The 27237-nt window shown below is 39.4% G+C and overlaps 1 long non-coding RNA gene across 6 annotated transcripts; it reads right to left on the bottom strand.

The window, feature by feature from the left end:
- Positions 1-244: 244 nt before the first annotated feature.
- LOC120308742 lies at positions 245-27234 on the bottom strand. 6 transcript variants are annotated; one of them, XR_005556918.1, is made up of 3 exons: positions 27104-27234; positions 23809-23922; positions 245-3586 (listed from the first exon to the last, which is right to left on the bottom strand). It is a non-coding gene; the product is annotated as an uncharacterized LOC120308742 (long non-coding RNA). The 6 variants fall into 6 exon arrangements; XR_005556922.1 differs by lacking the exon at positions 23809-23922 and adding an exon at positions 18611-18677; XR_005556920.1 differs by lacking the exon at positions 27104-27234 and adding an exon at positions 25733-25929.
- Positions 27235-27237: the final 3 nt, after the last annotated feature.

Genomic DNA, 27237 nt, shown 5'->3' with positions numbered 1-27237 from the left:
CAGAGCTACTCAGAGTATAATATTATTCGAATGACAAAGAATTTGAAAGGAGGCCACCACTTTTGTTCTTCTCCTTGGCTGCCCTTAGAAAGTGTTTCATGCATCTTGCTCTCCCCGTGATGAATAAAATCAAGGGGAAATACCCTCTTTGAAGCTTTTGTGGTGCATTAAAAAAGATCATAAGGCAGAAATGATTAGTCTTCGAAGAAGAAGAGCTATCTGGATCTAAAAAGCATCCTTTTTCTCTTGTACATGCATGGCTAAATTTTACTGGTGAGGTCTACTACAAATAGGCTTCTAAGGAGTATCACATTTACAGTGTGGCTGTGTGTGCAATTTAGAACAAATGTGTACCAAAGATGCTGGTTGGCTAATTCTTAACCCTCAGCCTGACAAGTATCCAGAAATGAGACCCATAGCCGAAACATAGTCGGCTATTTAAAATCTACAGGTGAGCATCATCCGGTTTCTGCTTCTGAGATCAACACAGATCCTCTCTCCTCCATCTTCCTCCAGTTCCATCCAACATACATTTTCTCACATTGAGTCTTCTGATTTTGGGGCCTCTCTTCCTCCTCCTTCTGCTTTGGAGTCACCTGCTTCTTCTATCCCTCAGCCAATGGCATTCACAGTTCCATTTCAATTTCTAGGATTTATTTTACAGAAATAAAGCTCAGGCTCAGTGGAAGCTGCCCCAGTACTTAACATGCTATGGATAGACAAGAGCGTTTACTGTATGCTATGATGAAGCCACTTTATAGAGTTGAGTGCCTTCTGTCAACATGGAGCGGAGGAGACCCATGCTATAGCATTTCTATATAGCCCGTACAGCATTTCTTTTTCCCACTTCTCTCACAGTTTAACAGATATTTAGCACTTGTTGGCTGTTGACATAAGTGACAGTTCTGCCCTAAGCAACTGTAGCTGTCAGTGCAGTTCCCACAGTTCAAAATCAGACTAGCTGCCTTCTTTACACCGAAAGGAGGGAAGGGCTCAACTTGTTATTTGCCTGGAGTGTCAAAATGTCTTCAGCTGACAGGCTGGAAAAAGATGTAAAGCAACAATATAAGTTAGTGTAGTGAATAGGTGAGCCATTCAGTCAATCATTTGGTTCAGGTAGGAAAGGCAGGCAAATCCAGCCCTCCACACTCACTCAGTCATGTCTGATCATTTGAATCTTATTCAGACAGGAAAGCAACGTCTTTGCTTCCCAAGTCAAAAAATGCCCCATAGCCCATACACACAGAGCCCATCACTTTTGGCTGCAGGGAATAAAAGTTTAGTCATTTTGAAATCCTTTCCTCACAAAGGAGAGGGAAAAGACAAGAGGCTTGCTTGGGCATGCTCTGGAAGAGATTTCCTCAGTCTCCTATTTCTGGTCCAAAAGTCTTGATCTTGAGGCAGGGGAGGCTGAGATCACTGAAAGACCTAGCTGGAAAAAGAAAAGCAGAAAATGGTTGAAGTAGGCTGGATGAATGCGGACTGATGAGAGCCTCGGGGAGAGATGGAGAATGAAAAAACATATGGCTTCGAAAAACAGTAGTACTCCAGTGATGTGAAGCTGCTTTCTCTCTAGAACAGGGGTAGGCAACCTTGGCTCTTTTATGACTCGTGGACTTCAACTCCCAGAATTCCTGAGCCAGCCATGTGATGCTTTTCAACCTTGGCAACTTTAAGATATATGCCTGAGGAATTCTGGGAGTTGAAGTCCACCCATCTTAAAAGTTGCCAAGGTTGAAAAACACAGCTCCGGGGAATGGAGGAGAAGGGAAATCTGGATCAGATCTCCAGAAGCCTCTGGGCAACCCAGGAGCTGAGCTAAATTGTTCCATGGTTTCTGAGTTAAAGTTGCAGTCTTCTTGAATCAGGGATTATCTAGGAACAGCAAACAGGGAAAGATATCCTTCAATGCCAAGGATGCATTAGGCAAGGCTCTGTTCTTTGTTTTGTGTGCTGTTCTGCTTTATTGACTGTGATATCTTGTTTCTGACAACTGTGCCTGCTGAGTAACCTTAGTATCTGAAAACTATTGTATTGTGTAAAGCAAACTCAGTTCTTGGTATTTTAGTACTTTGTGAGGTCTATGATTTTGCCTTATTCTGCCCGCCCTATTTAGTTTTGCAAGTGACTACCTTAAAGTTCAAAAGAAAGTTTACATTTTCCCTTTTCTTGTTTTTCACAAAGTTGCATTTTAAATGATAGCTTGTGCTTTGGTTTGAACTCTGCAACAAAGGAACTAGGGAGGACCTGTTTTCTCTGGCGACATATGCCTCTGAGGTATACACGGGTCAAGAGGTGATGCTGTGGAGTTTATCTGCTGTTATTGTTGTTGCTGTTATTACTCCCAGTTACTAGAAAGTAAGAGTGACCAAATGGTGAGATCTTCTGTCAGTCTCAGGGCAACTATTAAGGAAGAAGAAGCCAGGGCAAGGATTCTCCCGAATATTAGTGTGGCAGAAGAAAGAATAATACTGATCATTGCACCAAGGTAGGAAGATGGCTGGACCCATTTTCCTACCAAAGTGGAAGATTGAGATCTTCCACCTTTTACCCTATGGGTTCAGCTTTGCTGCTATAGGAATTGCTACTTTCTCATTGATCCGTTTTTCAAAATGTACATAGTTTCCTCTGTTCCTGAATAGTTTTTTTATGCACTGCATTTTAAATAACAGCCAGAACAAAACCAACCTCAATCATAAAGCGATGTGATCTTTTGCTGCATAAAGTCAAGGTCAACCCAAAAACACAAATTTTGCATGGATCGTGGAATATGTTAACTCTGTAAATGTCTGCTGGAAAGTATCAACTACTAAGATCTGTATGTGTCTTTGTTATCTGGGTGTTATCTATACATAAATACCCTCATCACAAATATACCCTCAGATCAATTCAGTACTGTAGTCACAGACCAGCATAATGTAACCCCAGAAAATTTTAAAGAGGGGAAAAAGAAACGTACATCGAGACATTTGGAAACTTCAAGGTCTGCTCCGCATGTTAAGCTGAAGGGCAACCATGCAGGCTAATCGCTACCTTGCATGCAAATACGGGCAGCTAAATTTGGAAAGTTTATTTCTTTCTTCCTCCTTCTCCCTGCCTCCTTTGAACAAGTAATTTCAGATGGGACCAATTTACAAAGAATAAATTTCCTTTACCTGCAATTTGCCTTTTTGAGATTGTTTCCTAACAAAACAGTTCTGTTGGAATAAAAGGGGGCTCCTGAGACACCAGTAAATCTGTACCGAAGATAGACAGCTGCAGCCCACAGCCTTGAAAAAAGTCTGATTCAATGCTGAGGTCAGAGAAAGCAGCCAGTACAGAAAATCAGAAACAGAAGTTTTGCTACTGCACAGCAGTTCTCATTTGCCCTCACACCACTTCCCAGTGTCAAAATCCTATTTATATATTTTTTTTTTCATCTTCTAATGAATATGTGCATCATCTGTCCCTGTGACGAGAGGATTGATTGATGTTACCATGCTTTAGCAGGCATTTTCTTGACATTTCCCCTCTTAATTGTTGCTCTTCTGTCTTCCGGTTCATTCAGACATCTTAAACATTATAGTTACTTCTGGCTGATGAGTTTCTGTATGAAAAATGGAAAATGTCATGATTGTGCCTCGTTTTTACAATAAATAAAGTGGAAAGGCAACAAATGCTTGTGGAAAATCAGAGTAATGTAAATAAGTAATAACAATTCATCTGGGAAAGTTCATCTCAAGACTTTGAGGCTGCTAAAATTTAGCCTGAGGTCTATGGCAAATACATCTCTTTTTCTAACTCTAGGAATGGGTTTGCATTATTCATCGGTGTGGACATTATTAGAGCTTCTCAGTGCTTTTTTTGTAAAAAAAAAAAAAATGGTGCCTACCCTACAAGGTTCCATCCCAAAAAGGTGCTGGAACTCCGTTCTGGGTGTTCTATGACAAAAAAAAAAAAAAAAAAAGCCCTGGAGTTTCTACTATAAATCTTCAAAACCCCAAAAAGGTATGAGTACAGATTAGGCAAAAAAACAGTAATTGTAAGAGGGACCTTGGAGTCCTAGTGGATTATCACTTAAATATGAGCCACCAGTGTGTGGCAACTGCCAAAAAAGCTAATACAATCCTTGGTTGTATAAACAGAAGCATAGAATCAAAATTGTGTGAAGTATTAGTACCGCTTTATAAAGCCAGTTTTGGTCACCACATTACAAAAAAGATGTTGAGGCTTTGGAAAAAGTGCAGAGAAGAGCAATTAAGATGATTAAAGGCCTGGAGACAAAAACATATGAAGAACGGTTGCATGATTTGGGTTTACCAGTCTAGAGAAAAGAACTACTAGGAATAACATGATAGCAGTATTCCAGTATTTGAGTGGCTGCCACAAAGAAGAGGGGGAGTCAACTTATTTACCAAAGCACCTGTAGGCAGGACAAGAAACAATGGATGGAAACTAATCAAGGACAGAAGCAACCTGCAATTAAGGAGAAAGTTCCTAGCAGTGAGGACAATTAACCAGTGGAACAACTTGCTGTCAGAAGTTGTGGGTGCTTTAAAACTGGAGGTTTTAAAGAAGAGACTGGACAGTTACTTGTTTGAAATAGTATAGAGTCTCCTGCCTGAGCAGGGGCTTGGGCCAGAAAACTTCAAGGGCCCCTTCCAACTGTATTCTGATTTTGATTCTGAATGAAGTTCCAAGATTAATTAAAAGTCTTGTTCCTGACAGAGGTATCCATGGTTAGAAGATGATGTCAAAAAAGTCAAGATGGCAACCACAACTGTACCATCAAAGACCCAGCCTCTTTTTTTTTTACATGCAGCTTAAAAAGAGGTGGGGATATGAATGCCACCATCTTGACTTTTTGACACCCCTGCCCTGGCTGTCATCTTGCTTCCAAATCACTGATAAATGCAGCTACTATTCATACCTGACATTTCAGGCAATCCAGCCCCACTGTCATCACCTCAGGTCTAAATGGTTTTGGTTTTTAACGTCTAGCATACTGAGGCTGCTACAGTTCTGGGTAACAGTCTGCTCAATCATTTATCTTATTGTGGGGAATCAATTAATAAAATAATTTTCTTTTGCCGGTGCCACTATTTTTTGCAAAATGTTTTCACAATAAAACCGCCCCTTGTTTTTTTTTTCTATGTATTGTTTAATATTATTTATATCCTGCCTGTCATTATTTATGACTGACATTAACAATCTTAAATAAAAACACCAAAAATACTTTTTAGTGGCGTTTCCTCAATTTGGCAACTTTAAGCTGGTTAGGGAATTCTGGGAATTGAAGTCCATCCAACTTAAAGTTGCCAAGATTAACAAATGCTGTTTTATTGGACAGAAATAATTATTTGGGGATCCTTCTCAAAGGGCAGTTGGTAGGGTAGACAGAAGTTGAGGCGGCCTTGTAAAATGGTCCTGGACTTTTTCTTTTCCCTTTTCCCTTTTCTCTTTTTTGTGCTTTGATGCCTATCTTTTGCTATTTACAAATGTGGTCTTTTTGCTGAAGTAGCTCATTAGATGCCTGCTGTGCAGAAGTTGTTGATGTTATCTGCAGAAGGAGTACTTAAACTGGATTAAATGTCTTTCCTACTAACAAGTCAACAGGCTGATCCCAGCGTGGGGAATTATCAGGCCCTGTTTTCCCACAAGAGGATCCCATCACTTGATATGTTGATCCAAACTTATTCAGAAGCTGTTCCCACCTCATCTTTAATCTATTAGAGATGACAAGCTCAAGAATTGGAAATAGAAAATGAGGAAAGGATAGTTTCTGTGAGGACACAAAAAAAGTGTGTGAACAGGCTGTACTTTGTTGCAAACCTCTCAAACAATTCAGCATAGTTGCACACCACAAAGGGGCAATTATAACTTCCAATATCACACACATTTTCAAAGTGCGTGTGTAGCATCGGTAGATGAGAAATTGTTAATGTGTTTGGGTTATTTGAGTCTGCCCAATAACCTGGAAGGCAGATCAAAAAATATTGAGTGTTTAAACAGCCATCTTTTAGCAAGGATATATCAGTATGTGTGCATGTACATGGCAAGCCTTTATTTATTTGTTAGATTTATATCCCACTTTTCCTGCAGGAGCTGAAATGCCCTCCTCCTAGTTTTCTCTACTACATAAACTCTGGGAGGTAGGCTGGATGGAGAAAGAGTGACTGGCTCAAGTCACCCAGGTAGCTTTGATGGATGATGATGAATGCTAACCTGGTGCCAGTTCAACACCTTCTCCATCATGCCAGAATGCAATTCGTTTGGTTCTAGCTTAATGTCAACCCTATAGGTAGATCAGTTTAAGAAGTCAATGCTATATAGGTATAGGTCAGCGATGGCAAACCTTTTAGAGATCGAGTGCCCAAACTGCAACCCAAAACCCACTTTCGGGTGCCGGGTGGGTGTGGCCCATTGGGTGGGTGTGGCCCATTGGGTGGGCGTGGCTGCGGTGGTAATGGTAGACTGGGTGGGACTAAAAAGTTCAATCAATCAATTCCAACTTTGCAAGATCTTTTTTTTCCCACGAGAAGTTGAAATTGACTGATTGGTTGAACCTTCTTTTTTTTTGCACATGGCGGCGGAGGCCTAAAGCGAAAAGGTTTTATAAACCCAGCTGGAGGCCTAGGACTGGGGCGACGGCACGGGTGCCCACAGAGAGGGCTCTGAGTGCCACCTCTGGCACCTGTGCCATAGGTTCGCCACCACTGGTATAGGTATATCGAGCAGCTATAGGAACAGACTCTTTCAAATCTGCACGTGCTTCTCTCCTTCATTCACTTCATTTTCATGTAAATTTGGGAGGGTCCTATCTGAGGCATTTTCTTAAGTTAGTTTGTTGGAATGGGCTCAAGCCACATTTCTTTGATCATAACAATAGCAACAGCAATAGCACTTAGATTTACATACTGTTCCATAGTGCTTTATAGCACTCTTGAGTGGTTTACCATGTCAGCGTATTGCCCCAACAATCTGGGTCCTCATTTTACTGACATCAGAAGGATGGAAGACTGAGTCAACCTTCAGCCCCATCGGGATCAAACTCTAGGCTGTGGGCAGAGTTTGCCTCAATATGCATTCTAACCACTGCCCCACCAGGGCTCCTTTACCTTGGTAATACAGATCATCCTCAACTTACAATAATTCATTTAGTGACCATTAGATGTTACAATGGCATTGGAAAAAAGTGACTTATGACTGCTTTTCACACTTATGACCGTTGCAGCATCTCTGTGGTCATGTGATCAAAATTCAGATGCTTGGCAATTGACTCATATTTATGATTGTTGCAGTATAACAAGGCCATTCACGTGCTCTTCTTTTGCAACTCTTTGACAAGCAAAGTCAATGGGACAAGCCAGACTTACTTAACAACCTTGTTACTAACTTAAACACTGCAATGAATCACTTAACAACTGTGGCAAGAAAGGTTGTAAAATGGAGCAACACTCAGTAATTGTCTCACTTAGCACCAGAAATTTTGGGCTTAATTGTGGTAGTGAGTCAAAGACAACCTCTACTATAGTTCTTCCCACATGCTTCAAGGCAATTCTCTCTGCTCTCTACATTTACCATAATGTGTAAATCTATTCACTATGATTTACTTAGTAATCAGTGGTCAAGGAATCCTGGATTAAGGCAGTACATAAACTGATTTGGTGACCTGATTCACATGTTTCACTAAGTATGATTTTTAAACATGATTTATTGATAAAGTTAGATAGGTTCACACAAGGCAGTAGGCAACAAATTATAGTTTGTAAATTGCAAATAGTGGGTTCAATAATATGAATCCAAAATTAAACAAATTACATTATGGCTTTCCATAATGTGTAAATCCAATTGGTGTGTGTGTGTGTGTGTGTGTGTGTGTGTGTGTGTACTTCTGTATTTTGGGGATTATAATTCCCAACTCACTATAGTTCTCAAACTGCCAGTTGTTTCAGGGTAACTACTGTTTATATGATGGGATTATCAATTTCTGCTTGTCATTCACTAGTCTTGCAAATATATCTTTTATCAAACACTAACACCCTGCCTAGGATATGATGTAGCAACTTTTTAAAATATGTAATTATTTTGATGTGGTCTATAACTTGAGTTGAAGCAGTCAAAATCAACCAAATGTTCCAGAGATTCAACAATTTTGACTTATTTCTTTTTACTTGACCAAATGGCCGACCAAGAACAAAAGGCACATGCAGTTCTGTTCCCTTTCTTTTTGCAGACACACACAATTAAAACATAATTCTTGATTTCATTGTTGGCAATGTCCACAAGAAAGCTCCCTATACATCAATATTATGCGGAGGATCATACGTGGACAACCAATGCAACTTTATTTATATTAAGATGGATCCAAACATTTATAAAGCCTATCAATTACTTCTCTCAATAAAATAGATACAGTGGTACTTTGGTACTTCTCTGCTTTGAAACTCATCAAATTTGGTAGTCAATGCATTTTGATGTGAAAATTTTGTCCCAATATTCATTGTTTGTTTGGTACTCAATGCACAAGCTAGAACCTGTCAGTGTCGACTGCCTTGTGACTCACTACATTATTCCTTGTGGGAAAAAATTGTTTGGTATTCATTGTTTTTGGTACTCATTGTGCCTCCCATAACCAATTAACAACGATTACTGACTTGGCTCTTTTATGACTCATGTACTTCAACTCCCAGAATTCCTTTTCCCTCAGCATGGCTGGCTCAGGAATTCTGGGAGTTGAAGTCCACGAGTCATAAAAGAGCCAAGGTTGCCTACCCCTGGTATCGGGTAACCTCAACTTTAAATCATGATAAAGAATTATAAATAGAATATTAGAGGGTTATTTTCTATCAGGGGCAAAAGATCAGCACTACTGATGTTCCAATTAAAGTGATTTATTAATCACGCCTATGCACAAGAATCTACTCAACTAATGGTTAGCACTGTCTTGGCTTTAGATAAGGATCAACAAAATACAAGAGGGGTTGGACTTAATCCATTTGTAGCAATGTCAAGACTCAAGGCCGATTCCTCCTTTGACTCCTCCCCCAGGTTCTGCCACTCCTTCTCCTGCATATTAAGAAAAGAATAGAAGAATAGAAAAGAATAGAAGTCTGCAATGGGGTCAGGGATATCCCTGGAAACTGGTGGGAAGGGTGGAGAGTTAGAAAATATTCAAGGTGGTGGCTGCCGCTGCACCAGCAATGCAAATAAAAAGGCTTTAAACATGTGGTCACTCCAGCCCTCTTGATTTTTTAACTTCCCCGTAGAGACCCTTGCAGAGAATTGTTTCTATTTTGTTGTTTGAGGATTTGCTTCAGTTCCAGAGGGGAGAATCTATCAACAGTTAACCCTCCCCCTTCCAGTCTTACTTCTTCAGCCTTCTGTAACTGATTTTAGTCAGAAACCCCCCAAAGGGAACTTATTGGAGAAGCAATTTCTATAGAATAATGGATACGTGAAATGTGGGATTCATTATTATGGCAAGACTATCATATAGAGGATATTTCTTGGTCCGTTCTGCTTTAATTGAGTCACACACACACACCCATTTGTAATTTTGCTTTTGGGGCCTGCAGGTGCAATAATACAGAGGAATGAATGTGCAGCTAATATATTTCATTAATTAAAATATTTACTAAGACAAGTATAATGCTTATACAGAGACAACTATGCAATGTTTACATTGGCTCCTTCTTTGTTTACTTAGCTACCAAAGCAGGAGTGTTAAAGGCTTAAGCAATACAAAATTAATTGTTATTGTTTGTTGAGAATACAATTGTTTGTACGTTAATTGGAAATTGGATGTGAGGTTTTGGCTCTCAGAGCACATGCACTAGGTCTAAAATGCAAAGAGGGAGGGAGGGAGGGAGGAAGGAAGGAAGGAAGGAAGGAAGGAAGGAAGGAAGGAAGGAAGGAAGGAAGGCCTCTCTTAGTGTAGTGGTGAAAGCTAGAAACTGGGAGACTGTGAGTTCTAGTCTCATGTCAGGCATAAAGCCAACCGTGGGCCAGTCCCTCTCACTCAGCCCTGGGAAGGATGGAAGAACAAGTCATTTCTGAAACCTTTCCAAGACAACTGCAATCACCAGGAGCCAACATGTATTACAGATTATTTATGGGTCTTATAAAGTAGTACAAAATGATAGTGGAAAACATACCTTTAAAAACAATATCAAAAGGCAACATGATAAAACGCAGAACAAGTCAAAACTAGTAAGATAAAAACAGCAGAAAGCAACACTGTCTCCGTAAAGGACAATTGAAAACGGATAAAGTTGGGAAGAAACATTACTGAAATTCCATTTAATACAGTAGCATAACAACCATGACAACAGTCAGCTAGTTAGCTTGAGAGAAAAGCCACTGGCCTCAGCTGGTGTCTAAACATCTCACAGCAGGTGCTAGACCAAATGAGAGAGGAGCCACCCCCTGAGGAAGGGGGTGCCACACTGACCAGGAATTCACCGACTGACTTGAAAGAGGATATCCTAAGTCAGAACTTCCTGTTTGTGGAATGCCTTCCTGGTCATTGTGGCTGAGCCTTCTAAGCGTTTTGTCACAGTTTGAAGATATACTGACTTGGATATGTCCTATACTTGGTTATGTTATATACTTGGTTATGGCTTGGAACCCATCCTATGTTAGGCAATTTTAGGATTTTTCATTATTACTCTCAATCATCGCTATTATTATTATTATTATTATTATTATTATTATTCTGTTTGCAGAGAGGTGGTTGTTGCATAGTGTGTTTCTTGCTACTTTTTAAAGAGACTTCCAGGTTGTCAGTTGTTGCCTACATTACAATGCATGTTTGGGTATGGTTGAGTCCAAAGGAGAGACATCTCCAGCTACAGTATATGACATACCTTCTTGTCAAAGGTGAAGAATGAAATGGACCGAAGGCCACTCCTTCAACTGCATTTAGTATATGGATATTTGTAGATTCAGCTATTGTGAAATGCAGTCAGGGCTGCCAAGTTGAATAGCTTTTTCATGGGAAAAGATTAGGCAAATGAATTGAAAGATTTGCTACTGTTTCTAGCTTTCAGTACTGAATAAAGCATTTGTGTCCTTTGCTGACTGCTGTTGTTATTAGTTTTTATATCTTTGGCAATCAAAAATAAGGCCTTTGAAAAATCTCTGGTGCCTTTCAGGTTTGTTGAATTTCAATACAGATCGTCCTCCACTTACAACAGTTCGTTTAGTAACCGTTTGAAATTACAACGGCGCTGAAAAAAGCGATTTATTGACCGTTTTTCACACTTATGACTCTTTCAGTATCCCCGGGGTCATGTGATCAAAATTCAAACGCTTGGCAACACCCTCATATTTATGAGTGTCCTGGTGTTATGAGATCATCTTTTGCAACCTTCTGACTAGAAGCCAGATTTATTTTACAACCGTGTTAATAACTTAACAACTGCAGTTATTCACTTAATGACTATGGGAAGAAAGGTTGTAAAATTCACTTAACAACTATCTCGTTTAGCAACAGAAATTTTGGGCTCAGTTACGGTTGTAAGTCAAGGACCACCTGTATTCAAATGACATACTGTAGCCATTCACATCTGAAGCCCATTGACTTGGGCAAAGAGATTAAAAGGACTCTTGGTGGAACTTAGCAAGATTTTTTCTGACATTCTTGCCAATCCTCCATTATTTTATAATTTAAATAATTCCATGTGTTATAAATGATCCATTCTGCTTGGCTGTGGGAATAATATATTATTATCTGACACAATCCAGGTCAGGGAAATTTACTACCTTGTCAGCGCTTCTCTTCTACAAATTTTCACTGTCAGCACTCAGATAGGATCAACAACCATAAACACTGTTGCTACCTCAAAAGAATTGCAGAAAAGTATTAAGCTGAAAAGATGGAGATATTCTGCTTTTGAAGAACCATATTCTGTACTGGAGAGTTGTTCCATGTGGATAAGCTTTTTAAAGTTTTCAAATTCTCAATGAAAATTAGTAACTATTTTCTTCCTGGTGAAAATAACTGGGTTCCAAAGCAATGAACCAAACTACAGGTAATCTTTGACTTATTGTCAGGCATGAAATATCAGGACCAGATGTGAAGTTCCAATTAAACTGATTTATTGCTAAACATGTCTATACCCAGGAATCTATTCAACTAATGGGTTAGCATTATCTTTGCATTAAATAAGGACCAATGGAATTCAAGAGGGTTGGACTTAATCCATCTGTAGCTATGTAGAGACTCTAGACTGATTCCTCTTTTGACTCCTCCCACAAGTGCTGCCACTTCTTGTACGCTTATGACTACAAAAGCGATCAAAATTTCAGGTTGTAAATCAAGGTGCAGTTGTACATCTGGTGACCATGTGACCATGCCCAATTTTATGACCATTTTTTCAATGGCTATAAAGCAAGTCACCATGGTCGTTATGCAAATCACATGGTTGTTAAGCAGGTCCAGCTTCCCCAATGGACGTTTTTGGTGGAAACTGGCAAAAACAGTGGCAGATTGTGATCATGTGACTGCAGAAGGCTGCAACTGGTCATAAATGCAAGCCGCTTGCCAGGCACACTAATTGCAATCCCATGACTACAGGGGGGGATTCAATGGTTTGCAACAGTTGTAAGTGTGAATATAGATTGTAAAGCGCTTTTTCCAAAGCCATTGTAACATCAGACTATCATGAAATGGCTGTAAATCGAGGACTACATGTATTGTTTGCAGTTTTTCAAAACCTGATTACTGCTGACAGTGGGCTTGTAATATAACCTGGATTAAGTGATTTTTGTTGAATAAACAGTAGCAGCTAAGTGGCATACACAAATCTATTTTTCACTATTGCAGTGTGGAACACATTTCAATTTCTTTCACACAGTACATGTTGACTTTGATTTTTTAAGTAAATAAATAAAGCAATATTCTATTTACATTTAAAAACTCACTTTAGTCTGTTTCTCCAGGGAAAAAGTGAGGGTCAGAAATAAATGAATCAGCCAGTGGTATTAGAATTAGATACCGTAACTGTTGTTTTCTTTACTTACCAACAAAACATCTGAAAAATTATCATGGTTCAATAATCCTAGCATAACCACTTTAGAAGCAAAGACAGGAGAACATGAAATATCAAGATAAACCAGATTAAAAAGGGGGGGGGGTAAAATCATCTATTATATGCAGTACCTCAGTCAGGCCTGAGCTATAAGACCACAAGCCTCAATCTCATCAAAGTACAGAACTAAAACAGCCCAATTCTCCTCTGTCCCCATAGAATGGCATATTTTTTTCTTCCACACAAACTCCGAGCCATTCTGTCAAAGAGTTTTGTGTCAGCTCTGATCAGAAAAGTGAAGCAAAATAGAATAAATTGAGGTTAAGAAACTAGAGAAGCCTTTTTAAGGCCTCATCTCTATGATTCAGTCACTTAGATCCTTCCAGATGAACACTTGACTGAAGGGAAGAGTTTGACCCACAGCTTTATTTGGAGGGGATTCGATGACTTAATCAGCAAAAACTTTGCCTTTTTATGTTCACTTGTTCCCTCTTTGGGAGACTAGACTCCAAACAAAGTGCCCTTATTGTGAGCAGCAACACTGGAGCAGCTGCAGGTGTCCGGGCAGTGGCATATGACAAAGCTCATTTGTGAATCAGCCCTTGTCACATGGCCTGCGGTGCCCTGCTCCAAGCCATCGCTACTGCCTTCAAAAGCAAAATCGACACATTCAGTCAAAAGAGCCATTCTTCTTGGCCTTCTTAGCAACTAGTGTCCTTGGTAGGTATGTAAAGCAGGGGGTCTGTCTTTCGCCTGATGCCCAGAACTAAGAGATGGGTGCAGTGGCTGTTCTGGCTTCTGCTCAGTTTGAAGATGCTTTGAAAGAATCTACATGGAAATTTAAAATATATATATAATGCACGGCAAGAGAAGTTATACAAGGATACCAGACTGGCAGATGGCAGAGATGCCAGAAGAAATCTAAGGAACCGCTATCAAAATGCTTGGCAATATTTGTGGCTTTATTTATTTTTTAAAAAGGGTAAAAATGGATCACAGGAGCAATCATTACTCATTTCCTTTTAAAATAATATTTTAATTCTATGTAAAAAAAGGAGATAAAAATGGAAAACAGTCCATAAATTCATGGATTACCTATACACAAAAACCAATAAAATGAGTCCATTGTTTCACACTATAGATAGAACTATTAGATGAGATAAGTAAGTTATTGACATTTAAGCTAGATCATTTAACCAACAAAAACAGTGGGGAAATTAAGCCTATTAACCACTAAACACACTCCAGATTTCTAAATGGCCCTCAAAATGGCACTGCTGATGGACAAAGGTTTTGTTCAAATGCAGAATAATACAGTAAGTGAACTCCTGTATTTTTCAATCTTGGCAACTTTAAGATGTCTAGACTTCAAGTTTAAGTCCAAGTATCTTAAAGTTGCCATGATTGAAAAATACTGGATTAGACTGACCATTACATCCTTGAAAGTGAGAGGCAGTTTGGGCTAGCTAAGGCAGCAAGCTAGAAACCAGGAGACAGTGACCCACCATCTAGACCCACCTTAGGCATGAAAGCTGATTGGGTGACTTTGGGCAAGTCATTCTTTCTCAGCCCATGATGTCAGCCTCAAGTGACAAGCTGGTTAAGTCAATTCCTGTCACAATCAATGGATCAACACTTGGTTGATCTGAAAAAAAGCAGACCCTTATCTAGTGGGAAAATTACAAGGAAGAAAAAAAATCCATAATTGATGGAGAATGAGTATTCTTCCTTCCATCCATGTAATGCTGTATCAATTTTTTTATATACAGCATGACAAAGTTACCATAAAGTTACACTGTTGGAGGTTATTTTCTGATCTGGCAAAAATATCCAAACTGCTGATCCCGAGGATCAGTGGTTTTTATCTCACTTTTATTCCTATTCAGAAAATTTCTTGTTTCTCATTCTTTTCCTATAAATCACCTTCAGTATTATTTATTTAACTGAAGGTGATTTATAGTAAAACAATGAGAAATAAGAATGCAGTTTATTGAATTGAATCTAGTGGTTTCTATCCATCTGTGAGGTAAACTCCACTGGTGCAATGAATTATCCATTGTTGTTATGCTTTATATTAAATGCATTTTCTGAATGGAAATAAAAGTGAGATAAAAAAGCACTGATGTTTGGGGATCAGCAGCTTGGATATTTTTGTCAATTTAGAAAATATCCTCCAACATTGTCAGCATAGCGTTATTTGTTGCTGTGAAAGGAGAAGTCACAAGAGCTTCTTCAAGGGCATTGTGAAGTATACTCTAGGAACCTGTTGGGTGAAGCTGCTCTGGCCAGCTTGGAGATGGATCTGGATTTTCTCCTGTTAATTGTGCAGTGTTTGGTCCTGTAATTTCTGAAGAAACGGACAGAATCATTGGAACTGTCAATCAGTCACCTGACTTTTTCATGTATGTTTCTATTGGCTGTCTTCATGAGATATTTATTATATATGATTGGCTACATGCAGTGATGAAGGTGATTCTAATATATCTGAAACCAACAGTTCTGGAAAATTTGTGGCTAGTCTCCCATCTGCCCTTTTTTGGGAGAAGTTTATGAGCAAGTAGTAAGGCTGCAACTTCAGGCATTTCATGAAGTTGCTGGGATTATATATTTTTGCCATGAACCCTCAAGATGTCTTCACTCCTCCCTCCCAGGACCCCCCCCCCCACACACATAGACCAACACCACTGTGATAAGCATAGGAGTTATGGGAACAGAAGAAGTATACAGAGGGGAAGAGGAAAGGAAGTCATTTTAGTTTAGAGGAATCTATTTCTATGTCATGGAACTGTATTCCAAAAAAAACCCCAATGTGGCACAAATGTATTCATTTTAAGGGAGATGGTGGTAAAGGTTTGAGAAAACAAGAATGACTTTGTTTCCTTTCAAAGCAGAGATGGGTGATCTTAACAGGGGACCAAGGCTTGGTTACACAAATTTGTGCAATGGTCTGGCCATCTCCCCCACAAACACTGCCCTAAAATTTGTGAAATGTAGGCAAACATTTCCTGAAAACTTGCAAGACCCTATTTAGTTATTTATTTTATTTGAATTTATTAGCTGTCCAGTTCCAATGGACTCTTATGTGAGAACACCAACAAACTCAGAACATCATACACAAAGCCTTATTTTTGTATGAATTATGGTAAGTTTTCAGGCACATTTTTTCATCATCATTATTATTATTATTAACTTGATTTCATTTCGGAATTGTCAGTCCAATTTTGCAATTATAGAAGGCTAGTGATGTGTAGGTGCTTTATTGCCAACACTACCTTAAATTGGATAATATGCATAGTTGCCAGGCTAAGTGCCACGTTTTACACCAACTGCAACTTCCAAACACTAAGCAACACAACAGAGTGTTGCAATAGTAAAGATGGGATGAAACCAAAATATAAATAACTATTGCCAACCCAACTGGCATACGAATAGTGCTCTAGCTATAATTGTGCTATAATTATGCGAATGCATCATTCACTATAATAACCGTACTGCAAAACCTAGTCCAATTTCGTTTTGACAACAACACAACATTTAGCCTTAATTTCAGCTTTTTCTTTGTTCCCTATCCTATTAGCTGGGGTGATATTCAAAGTTATCCACTGATTCTTTGGAATTAAACGATAAGGAACAATAGAGCTGGATACCATCAGCATAATTATGACAGTTCAATCCAAAGTTTTGAATTATTTATCTATGCAGTTTCATTCACATGCATATTGCGGTAGAATATGTCTCTCTACCACAGAACCGCAGCTCCCAGGAATCCTTTATTCAAAGCAAACTGACTCACATTGGCCTGAAGCTGTAGATTCAAGAGGCAGCAATTTATTCACTATTCTTTTCTCCTACCCTTTCTTCTAGTTCGGACTGGCTTCCAAAATCCTTCTGCATTTTCCTAATAATTACATACAAAATTACATAACAATTACATACAAAAAACAATAAAGCATTCATTTGGTTTTTGGATTGCATGCGATTGTGTCATTTTGACAGATTGCCCATGAAACTGAAAAAAACTATTTTTAGATTTTGCTTAAAACAGGCAACTTTCTTTTTCCTGTGCGACTAACCTGCCCCTTTCCTTCCTGTTAAAGTTCTAAAGAAATGCTAGATAAGTTTATACAATGGCACGGATTTTAAAAGTGTGAAAACTACAGTAGTCCTCCTTTCCTATTTCTAACAACAATAATATTTGTTAATCAGAAAACATGAAATCAGACTCTTTCGGATTTCTCACTACCATAAATTAACACAGTTTTCCTCCTATCACATTAGTAATATAGAGAACCTGGCCTATAACCAGTGGTGGGATTCAAATATGTGAACCACCAGTTCTCTGTGTGGATACCGCTTCCGGAAGTCCATTCTGGGCCTGAGCAACAAAAAATTAGCTACCAGTTCTGCCAAAGTGGTGCCAACCGGCTGAATCCCACCACTGCCTATAACACAGCAAAAGTCTATAGCTGAGAAATTAAATTTGTTTATTTATTTGTAAAATTTATTGGCCACCCATCTTACCATAGGATAAATTTACACCTGCATTGTAGTTTATGTTTTAAAAATAAAATTTAACAAATTTTGTTTGCACTTGTATATATCAAAACCTGATTCCTTTAGTCATTGTTGCATAATTACCCTTGATAGGTGGGAATTATGGGAGCTGTAATCCCATACTCATACAAGATCAAGTGGTGTTTCTGATTAAATTAGTTTTGTAGTTTTGAAACAATTAAAAAGTGATGTGTATTTATCAAAACTTAAAGTGGGGTAAATATAGAAGCAAAAAATCCTTCTTTCAAACTGCCTTAAGCGTTTCATTTTCTAGGGGGTAAAAAACTGCTATGTCTATAGCCGAAGCAATCTATTCTTTTATCTTTTATAAAAGAAACACTATATTCTACATTCTAAATTTAGGATGAAAAAAAAATAAGTGCCCATAACATAAGCTTCTTTTTAAAATTCATTTGCATAACCTCAAGTGATCTTGGGAATGGTTCAGCCGGAATCTGAATCTTGATGTCTCTTCTTCCCATACATTTTATTGAGAAAAAACAACATCAGAAAATACATTTGTGCTTAAGATAGCCCAATTAGAGTAACAAAATAACAGAATAACAGAGTTGGAAGGGACTTTGGAGATCTTCTAGACCATCCCCTGCTCAAGCAGAAAACCCTATATACCATTTCAGACAAACGGTGTGTAATCTCTTCTTAAAAGCTTCTTCAGGAGATTAACTATCCACCCATGAGATCAACAGGCAACTGAACAGAGCCAGATCAGTTCTCATGGAGGACTTATTTAAAAAAACAGACCATAGAAACAGAACAGTAGAACAACAGAACCCCATTGCTTGTCTCTACAGTTCACATATTAATAGGCTGCAGCCCTTATTGGACATACTTTCTCAGGTACTGGGTGGCATATCCATATTTGCATACAGACAACCACCCAACATAATGCAGATTCTCACAAGCAATAAGAAAACACTAGGACAATTATGCCAACATGGAACTAGACACCCCATTAACCCAAATGTCTTCTTTGTCCCCACATCTATGCCAACACATCATTATAAATCCCAGGAAGTACCCACATAAGATTCACATGGTCTTCTCCAATGTCTTATGTGCCATCATCTGCCAGTAACATCTCTCTGGATTCTAAGTAGGACAAGTCAGCAAAAGAATTAGTAGGCAGAAGTTTGTCAAAAGAGGAAATAGACAGTTTCAGAGCATTTTGTCCCTTCAGAGCCTCCATAAATGTCCATCAAAGAGATTATTTTAGAAAAGTGGGACTCTCATAGCACCATCCATTTTGAATTCATCAAAAAGTTTCTGTCAATCTTAGAAGTTCTTAACAAACACATTGGGTTTTTAACATACTACATACATGTAATAATAATAATAATAATAAAGTTGGAAGGGACCTTGGAGATCATATTTTACAAATAACCTACATCTGCCTAACCAACCTATCTTTCCCTCCTCCCATTTAGCTTAGCCTCTCAATTGCATCTGATGATGTGAACTGCCTCTCACAAAAATTCATGCCTTTGAATGAAATGTGTTAGTCAGAAAAAAAAAAATGCTACAAAACACCTCATAATCAGTTAAGTGACTATTGGGTTATATTTCCAACATATCTTGGAGGAGTCACCAGTCTGGAAAAGGCTCAGTAACGAGGATGCAAGTGGCAACTGTGAGGGAAAATGGTATTTCATCCTTTTATGTAGGATGTAAGTGCAATGTTCCGAATGTCCATATAGCTTTGCGTTTCTTTCTGTTCCAGAAGAGACACTCAGAGTTGCTTATTACACAAGAGACACGTAAAATACTTAGTCACTTAATGTAAATTGTTTGAGAAAACCATTAAAATTCCTCTCCTCAAATGTGCGTTTTTACATGCCATTTGGCATAGGATCGGAACAATGAACAAGGGTGGCACTGTCTTCTTGAATTTGGTCTATACTGTAACTTCACCCCAAGAAAGTCATTTTACTTTCCTTTCTCCCCCTCTTTGCTTTAATGGTGTATCACTGCTGAACTTGAAAAAGGATGAGAGAAGTTGTCCCATGATAACCCAAAGTTGGAAAAGTATGCTTTTGCTACTTGGTGCAGGAGACCCATTCTTTCATAAAGCACATAATGCTATAAACCAATATTGTTGTTGTTCAGTCACTTAGTCATGTCTACCTCTTGGCAACACTATGGACTATAGCATGCCAGCTTCTTTCCCCCTCTCCCCCGTTCCTCCACTGTCTCTTGCAGTTTATTCAAATTCATGTTTATTGCATCGATGACACTGTCTAGCCATCTCACCCTATGCCATCCCCTTCCCCTTTTGCCTTCAATCAAACCAAGGTAGGGCTAGGGCAGGGGTAGGCAACCTTGGCTCTTTTATGACTCGTGGACTTCAACTCCCAGAATTCCTGAGCCAGCCATGCTGGCTCAGGAATTCTGGGAGTTGAAGTCCACGAGTCATAAAAGAGCCAAGGTTGCTTACCCCGGGGCTAGGGAAATCCCTTCTTGCAAATCTTGCATGGAGCATATGTAGCTTTGGACTCCTAACGCTTTTTTTTACACTGAGCTGTTTCCCAAAAGGTTTCTCCCCCGGAGCCTAGCTAGATAATAGGAAAGAAGTTAGCTGTTCCATTCTCATTAGATTAAGATGTGTTCTGCAAACGTGATACTAGAATCAGGGAACCTTCAGTCCATGGGCCTGAGCCCTTTCCATCCAGCCTGCTCGGGGGAGGGAGGCAGCAAAGGAAAATGGCTTTTGGAGGAACCTAAAACAATGTTCCCAAAGAAATCTTTCCCCTCAGTGCTGCTCAACTAGGAAAACCACTGAGGAGCTATGAAGAGGAAAAGAGACTAAGAAAGGGAGGAGTTGAAACCTTTTCTTACAGCACTTTCTCCTAGGGCCTGACTGCTGCTTAACCAACTGGAAACACGATGGAAGCAAAGCAGATCCAGATCACTGATTATGCTGGCAAAGCCAGGAGCCCTTGTCTTTTCCAAAGGGATCTCTCAGTTCTGGGTCTGGGAGAAAAAAAAAATGAACTTAGCACTGGGCTATTTTATTTTCTCATCAAATGGGCTACAGAATGGGCTCCTTTGTATCACTCGGCTTTTATTCTCCCTAAAAGGCAGCCTAGAAACCTTTAAACAAATAAAAACAGAGTTTTGAGCCATCTTGAAGACTAATACAGGTAGTCCTGGACTTAACGACCACAATCGAGCCCAAAATTTATGTTGCTAAGCGAGACATTTGTTGAGTGAATTTTTATAACTTTTCTGGTCACATTTGTTATCACTGCAGTTGTTAAATTAGTAACACGATGGTTAAGTGACTCTGGTCTCCCCATTGACTTTGCTTGTCAGAAGGTTGCAAAGGGTGATCACATGACCTCGGGATGTTGTAACCGTCATAAATGTGAGTCAGTTGTCAAACATCTGAATATAGATCATGTGACCATGGGGATGCTGCAATGGTCATAAGTGTGAAAAATGGTCATAAATCACTTTTTCAGTGTTGTTTTCTTTCTTGATTGAGCAAACATCAGGTGGTAGGTGAATGAATGGCTATAACTCCATCTATTTTAAACTCTGAGACTCTTCCCACTTACGGCTTCAGCCAAATCCTTGTAAGTTTCTACTTCTGCGATTCTTCATAGATTCCCCCCAAGAATCTGAACAGGTTTCCAGTAAGGTATTTCCATATCTGTTTTACAGTATTTGAGGTACAGCCTGGTGATAGTATGCTGCCTTGAAATTAATTCATTCCAAACTAAAACATAATGCAGAAATTTAGCAAATTTACATAATGTTCAAAACCCCAACATGTCTTTCTCCGAGCACTTTAATTTTCTGTTCCCATAGACAAATAGTTTAAAAACTTTCTACCATCTAAAAACCTTTTAAATGTCAAACCACAATGAAAATTCAACTGTTTGCAGAAAATTCTACACTCTATTTGACCAATCTATTTTATTTTCAACATTTTTTTTTACATGTACAACAGGGTGCTTGTCATTGCTGATCTTTTCAGATATAATATAAATCTGTATATTATCTATTATTTTTTTTCAAACAATTGGTTTTTATATTTACAAATCTGATTTGAAGTATACACTTTATAATGAAATTCATCTTAGTGATCATTTATTCCAAGTAGGTTGATTTTTCTGGATTTTTCAATAGTATAACTCTAGAGCAGGGGTGTTAAACTGCCGGCCCACGGGCTGGATGTATCATGCCGAAACCGCACCCACCTCATTGCCAGCAATGGAAAAAAGTCGCGACACGTCACGACACGTCACGTGACATTGCGAGTTTGACATCCTACTCTAGAGGATCAAACCAAGATAGCATTGTTGAGCTCTGTTTTGGGGTAATTTAATGGTAAGCATCTGAAATAAAATTGGAAGGTTTATACTATATTACCCTTCCCATGCTATTAACAATCTACTTGGAACCAGATAAATTTATATTTTTGCTTAGAATGTCACCTATATAAGTAAAAAAAAGACATATGTTAATTCTCAAGTTTTCAGTGATAAGTCTTCATCCTATACAGTATTTCAAGAGGTAGAATAAGTGTTTCAAATGTTGTTTTTTATAATATTTTAAATGTTTCCCTTGATAAAACATCAAACTTCCGAAATATATTGGGAATAAAATCTATATTTAATGCCATTGTTGTTTTATTTTTCCTGTAGGGCCTCTAATGACCCCTGGGGTTTTTTTTGTCCATAGTAGGTATATGACAACCAGCTGTGCCTCTCATTTCCATCTTTAATAATGACTAATAATGACCCACCGAGTCATCATTTTAGAGTTACTTCCTTATCTAAACAGACAAATAGAATGACCAAGGGCAAAAAAAAAAGCAGTGGGAGCAACTTCTGGCTTCCTGCCAATTTGACCACAACTGACTGTCCTTCAGCAGCGGATGGAGGGACTGATCTATCCAGCCTCCAGAAGGCTAGGGTGGGAATGGCGTACTGAATCTCTGGATGGTTGTATAGCAATGTAGCAGCACTGAAGTCACCACAGCTTCATTAATTTCAATTCCACAAGAGTTACGGGTCCTAGATTTTGGGTGTGTTCTTAAAGTTAGCCCATTAAAGATTATCTTGGTTCCAAAAAATGTTGCCTTTTGATTCACTGTTTCACTCAGTTAAAAGTTACAGACACAAGAGTTTTAGTAGTATATCCAGGGCTTTTTTTCTCATAGAATGCCCAGAACGGAGTTCCGGCATCTTTTTCGGATGGAACCTTGTAGGGTAGGCAAGACGGGTTGTATGATGTGTGTGAGTTCCGGCACCTTTTTTTTTTTTTTTTACAAAAAAAACACTGAGTATATCTAGATGCAATAATGGAAGTCCTAAACTGCTGATTCTTAACAGTTTTGGATGAGCTTAGGACAAAGCAAGCAGACATGTGATCCAGGCAAGATGGAGATTTGGCAGCCGCCTGGCACTTCCTACGCTAATGCAGAAGGGGTACAATAGCTTTAAAGTTAATGAACACTTCTGGAAGTTGCCCATCTTCCTTGGTGGACAGGTTATATCGGTAGTTTAAATTGAGAGATCTTTTTAAAAGGCATCTAATCCATCAACAACACAATTTACTAAAAAACACTACACATTCACTCATTTATGACTTCAGTCATTTTAACTTCCTAGTTCAATTATTCTGGGTGAAGTTCCTTTGGAAATCATCCACTTGTGATCAGATTATAGTTGCCAATGTTTTGACCGAAATCAAGAAACCAGCTGAATAGACTGCTTTGATTAAAGAAAAGAATACAATTAATTTCTAATTGGAAACCACTTTCGGACTTTGTGCTTGAGGTGGAAGAAATGAAATTTTGGTTTTGTTGATTAGAATGGATTTGTTGTTATAGAAATGGCTAGTATATATTATTATGTGAAAGTAAAAAGTTGAGGTTGTATGTTACTACCTTATTCTACCACACCAAGAGAAGTCAGAAGTCAATACTTTTCTTTTTTTTTCCCCTTCCCTATACCCTACACTTTTTCCTCTTCCCTTTTTCCTCCCCTATTTTCTCATTATTTTCATTTTTGTTTGTATTTCTGTATTTTTTATCTTGATAAACTAATATGTATGAATCCCAAAAGAAACCAGGTATCTGCACACACCAATCCTTTACATCTAGATTGAAGTGAAAGTACTGAAAATTATCATCTTATAAAGTTCAGAACAACTTTGGGACAGAGTATCTCAATATATATTTTTTTCCTTTCCTATAAGCCTGCCTTAGACGTACTCTCAGAGGTGTAGACCTGAACCTTGATTGTAAAGGTTCCAGATAACCCACTTCTTCTACAGTACTTTGCAAGTGAAGAGCAGCTGTCACTTGTTCCACAGTTTTTTTCTCCAACTAGAAAGAAGGAGTGGGAGAACTGGATTATTATTATTATTATTATTATTTACCTTTTTGATATATAATTCAAGGCAGCAAATAAAACTAATATGAATTGCCCAACATGACTGGGAGTGGATAGTCCATTGAAGAACTACCCCCATTCCCCTAACAAAGCATGATCCAACACAAGCCTATTCCCATGATGACTCACAAGTCTCTACCTTGTGATCTCCGTAAGTTTTTCCCCATGTAAAGACTTACACAATTTTATCAGTGAAATGTTACTCCAAATTCTCACACCATCCTGTGGGCAGGTTTTGCCAATTCCCATATACAGGTAGTCCTTGACTGATAGCCAGAATTTCCATTGCTAAACAAGGCGGTTATTAAATGATTCCTGCCCGATCTAACATTTTTGCCATGGTAGTTAAGCACAGCACTGCAGCCTTTAAGTGTATCCAGCTTTCCCCATCGACTTTGCTTGTCAGAAGCCAACTGGGAAGGTCACAAATGGCAAATCACGTGATCCCTGAATGTTGGAACCGTCATAAACACATGCCGGTTACCGAGCACCCAAATTTTGATTGATGTGACTGTGGGGATGCGGTGATAGTTGTGAGAGTAAGGATCAGTCATAAGTCAGTTATTTCAAAGCTGTTGTAACTTTGAAGGATCGCTAAACAAATGGTTGTAATCCGAGGACTCCCTGTTCTAGGGCAGGTTGTTGGACATTGTGTGCCAAAGTAAGAATGTCTCGCAATCCCAACTGCCTATATGTGTATAAATGAATGTAGTGTAGCTTTGAAGTGAGTTTGTACCCATCTTGGTCACATTCACTTAGTTTTTCTCCATCAATGCTCTACTTTGCTTTATTTCTTGGGACTCCTTGGTAAACTCAACGGGCTATATGTGTAGTCCTCGTCTTACAACAGTTCATTTAGTGTCCATTCAAAGTCATAGTGGCACTGAGAAAAATGTCTTATGGCCTTTTTCACACTCATGACTGTTGCAGCATCCCCATGGTCATGTGATCAAAATTTATGATGACTCATATTTATGATGATTGCCGGATCCTGGGGTCACGTGATCACCTTTCGCGACCTTCTGTCAACGGGCAAGCCAGATTCACTAACAGCCTTGCTACTAACTTAACAACTGCAGTGATTCTCTTAACAACCATGGCAAGAAAGGTTGTAAAACGGGGCCAAACTCACTTAACAACTGTCTCACTTAACAATAGACATTTTGGGCTCAATTGTGGTCATAAGTTGAGGACCACCTGTATTTGGATGCTGCCAGTAATAGCCATTCACTTCTAGTACCTTGCAGCATTCACTGGAAATAGAGCTCAGTCATTGTCAGTTGTCCTTCCCATTTTGCTCATCCTGATGCCAATGACCCAGCTCAGTCAGGCTGCTTCTGAATATGACTCTAGGCTCTTTAAAAAGAGTGCTAAACTCATATCCAAAACTAGCACGACAAAACTGGCTGATCAGAAAGTACCACAGTCATCCTGGGACTGGGACTGTGACAGGACCCCAGTGCTTCTTACATCCCCTACTCTCCACCTGTGACCCCAACCAATGGATCCCAGGCACAATGCCGTTCCACAGTTGCAAACTGTTAGTTGAACGGCTCAACAGGTAGCCAAACCTGTTTTTCAAAGCATGTGCTTAAACTCATCCATTCCCAGTCCATCATATGTTAAGGAGAGCGATGGGTGATGATTCCACCAGCAGCTGAAAGGGGAAGTAAAGCCAGGAAATTCCAACCACTTCCTTAGCTTGTTCTGATTGGAAAAAAGTAAAGGCACCACTACACCAACCTTGTTTCTGAGGCAGAATAAGACATATCAGAGCAGTGCAATTTAAACTCATAGCTTTCTCCTAGTTTTAAGACTGGTGGATTGTCCTTTGACAGGGTCCTAGGCTGTCAGCCAAAATAGGACCAGGATGAACCTGGACAAAGCTACAAATGAAAAAGAAAGGAAGAAAGAGGCAGCAGATAAGACTGCAGAGGAGAGGGGAAAGGGGGGGGGGGGAAGAGAAAGAAAAAAAAATATTATGGTGCAGAAGAAAAATGGTACCCTCTGAGTCATAAGTGAAGAAGAGGAAGGCAATAGAAAGTTACACTAAAGAAATCTGGTGGAGAGACTACTCCCCCCCCCCCGAGACTGGGATAAGAGTAAGCATTGCAATGGGTGAAAAGGTGAAAACAAGACTATAGGGCAGGGGTTCTCAACCTTGGCAACTTTAAGATTTGTGGACTTCAATTCCCAGAATTCCTCAGCCAGCAAAGCTGGAATTCTGGGAGTTGAAGTCCACAAGTCTTAAAGTTGCCAAGGTTGAGAACCCCTGCTATAGGGGTACTCCTTGACTTACTCCTTGTTTAGTGACTGTTTGAAGTTACAGTGGCACTGAAAAAAGTGACATGACTATTTTTTTCACATTTACAACCACTGTAGCACCCCTCTGGTCACGTGATCAAAATTCTTGGCAACTGGCATGTATGTATTTGGGATGGTTGCAGTGTCCCCTGGTCATGCGATCACCTTTTGTGACCTTCTAACAGGCAAAGTAAATGGAGAAGCCAGATTCGCTCAGCAACCCTGTTACTCACTTAAAAACTGCAGTGATTCACTTAACAGCTGTGGCAAGAAAGGTCATCAAATGGGGCCAAAACTCCCTTAGCCAATGTCTTGCTAAGCAACAAACATCTGGGGCTCAAGTGTGGGCGTAAATTGAGGCCTACCTGTGCGGTAAAGGTGGCGAGTCTCAAACTTGATTACTTTAAGAGGGGTGGACTTTTAACTCCCAGAATTTCCCAGCGTGGCTAGGGAACTGTGGGAATTAAAGTCCACAACCTTAAAGTAACCAAGTTTGAGAATCACTGCTTCATTTGAAGGACAGAACCGGCCACAGGGCAAAGCCTTCCTTAAGAGCCGAGGTGGCGCAGCAGTTAGAGTGCAGTACTGCAGGCCACTTTAGCTGACTGTGTTCAGCAGGTCTCACCGGCTCAAGGTTGACTCAGCCTTCCATCCTTCCGGGGTAGGTAAAATGAGGACCCAGATTGTTGGGGGCAATGTAAATATATATATATATACATTGCTTACTGGTGTACACCGCTTAGAGAGTGCTTGCACTTAAAGCGGTATATAAGTCTCATAAATAAATAAATAAAACGATAACCGAGAAACCTGGTGGTGGCGGCGACGGTGATGGCTTCTTACGCCTGTCACGACGGGCGCCTCTCCCCTCAGTTACCAGCTAGCCAGGTGCTTCGCAGGGAAATCCCAGTCGGGCTTCCTCCGGTGTCGAGGGGGGGGGGCGG

The sequence above is a fragment of the Crotalus tigris genome, unplaced genomic scaffold (assembly GCF_016545835.1).
Source record: "Crotalus tigris isolate CLP2741 ecotype Arizona unplaced genomic scaffold, ASM1654583v1 scf7180000017946.1269602, whole genome shotgun sequence".
Taxonomy (NCBI): Eukaryota; Metazoa; Chordata; class Lepidosauria; order Squamata; family Viperidae; genus Crotalus; species Crotalus tigris.
This window is presented reverse-complemented; position numbering and strand designations above follow the sequence as displayed.